The sequence below is a fragment of the Strongylocentrotus purpuratus genome, unplaced genomic scaffold (genome assembly GCF_000002235.5).
Source record: "Strongylocentrotus purpuratus isolate Spur 01 unplaced genomic scaffold, Spur_5.0 spur5_contig_843, whole genome shotgun sequence".
Taxonomy (NCBI): Eukaryota; Metazoa; Echinodermata; class Echinoidea; order Camarodonta; family Strongylocentrotidae; genus Strongylocentrotus; species Strongylocentrotus purpuratus.
The window spans coordinates 951,684-953,519 of NW_022145550.1; positions in this window are offsets into that span (position 1 = coordinate 951,684).

A 1,836-nucleotide genomic window follows, 5' to 3' on the forward strand; every position below is an offset into this window, starting at 1 on the left:
ATACGCAGGAAGGTGCCTGTGGTCCAGAAGAAAGCGGTACCGAAAACATGACGTAAACACTCCTGATTTTGCAAAAACCAGCTTGTGCTTTATAACCGATGTTTATTGATTGTTTTTTTGAGTAAAGTGATTTTTTTAACGATTTTAATTTTCCCCGAATTCTATTTGGATATCCACGTTTTCCGCAAAGTGCGGAGGTAAAATAATACAGTTATGTCCATTTTCGACCATGTGTAAAATTAATCGATATTTCAACTATTTATGAGTGAGATTTAGGTCACTTGATTGTAAGTCGCTAACCGATTAACTATTTACGGAAAGGGGGGGGGGGGGGGGGGGGTCAGAGCGAAATGCCCAAAGTCGAAAATAAGTGTGGGGGGGGGGGGGGTAGTCAATCGTGTAATTGTAGACAAGTCTCTCACAATTTAGAATTTGACAAGAAGTTATGATGAAGGGGAGGATTTCGCATCTCTCCCCATTTTTGCAATGCCACTACTAATAAATCTATACCGTCTACGTCTTTTTAGCCTTAATGTTTATATAAAGATATAATGATTACACTGTGTCACTTTTACAATTATGTACAGACAGTATATATTATGAATTTTAGTTCATACCGAAAATGCTGTGAATGAATAGTTTCGTGGCAATAGATAAGTTGGTGCTTGTAGCTGCATAAGTAATTTATTTGAAACGAGTATTATTTTTAATGACTTATCTTTATTTCAATGTGTCATATTTCATTATACTGCGGCCCTCAGAAAATGGACAGTTACCGTCATGATATCGCTATCCATACGATGCTTGATATGTTAAACCTTTAAAAGGGCTTCTACTGCTTTGGTTTTCGTTGTATATGCTGTCAGACAATGATACAAATAATTATTTATAGACATACGACGACTACTGTCTCTGTATACTGTTTCATTGTCTGGTTATTTTCTAGTAAACTAAATAAGCAAGTGAATGTTAGCAATTGTGCATTTTATCTTTGTTTTTGTTTTGTTTCGTTCGTTAAAAACATATAATAAATATTCGTGTAGTGACTGTCAAATATATTCTGTTGGTATAGTGTGACGACAGGACTCGAGATAAATCACATTTTGTTTGTTTCTTTTGAATTTCTCACAAAAATAATGATAGGCCCATTTTCTTTGAGTTGATTGATGTTACATGATGTTACATGCCGTCGAACAAACGATTGTGCGATACGATTTAGATTAAGATTATCTTCACAAAATTCTGTACCTTTCAAGTTTAAATCGCAAAAAGTTTAATTGTTTGTTAAACGTTTTCTGTTTCCATTTTCTTTCTTCTTCTTCTTCTTCTTCTTCTTCTTCTTCTTCTTCTTCTTCTTCTTCTTCTTCTTCTTCTTCTTCTCCTTACCCTTTTCCTTCTCATTCTCCTTCTTCTTCTTCTTCTTCTTTTCCTTCTTCTTCTTCTTTTCCTTCTTCTTCCTCTTCTTCTTCTCATTCTTTGTCTTCCTCTTCTTCCTTATCTCCTTTACAGCATGGTGAGCTGATATGGAGGTTATCGGAGGAGTGCAATTAGTTGAAACATTTAGGCCTAGCATTACTACTTTACACTGTGACGAATTAAAGTCTCATACTTTTAGTGATAAAACGTAATTTTCATTAATTAATTTATTTCTGTTAGGTAAAAAATGAAATTAAAGATATTGCAACACTGTGCCTTGATATTATAGTGTATTACTTCAATTCGTGAAACATTGTTGCCAGTATTTATAAGAATGAACAAATTTAATTCCAGTTTAGAAATTATACTTGGTGAATTGAGTCATCCCACCGGTTGTAAAGCCCAAGTGTGGGCGTATAT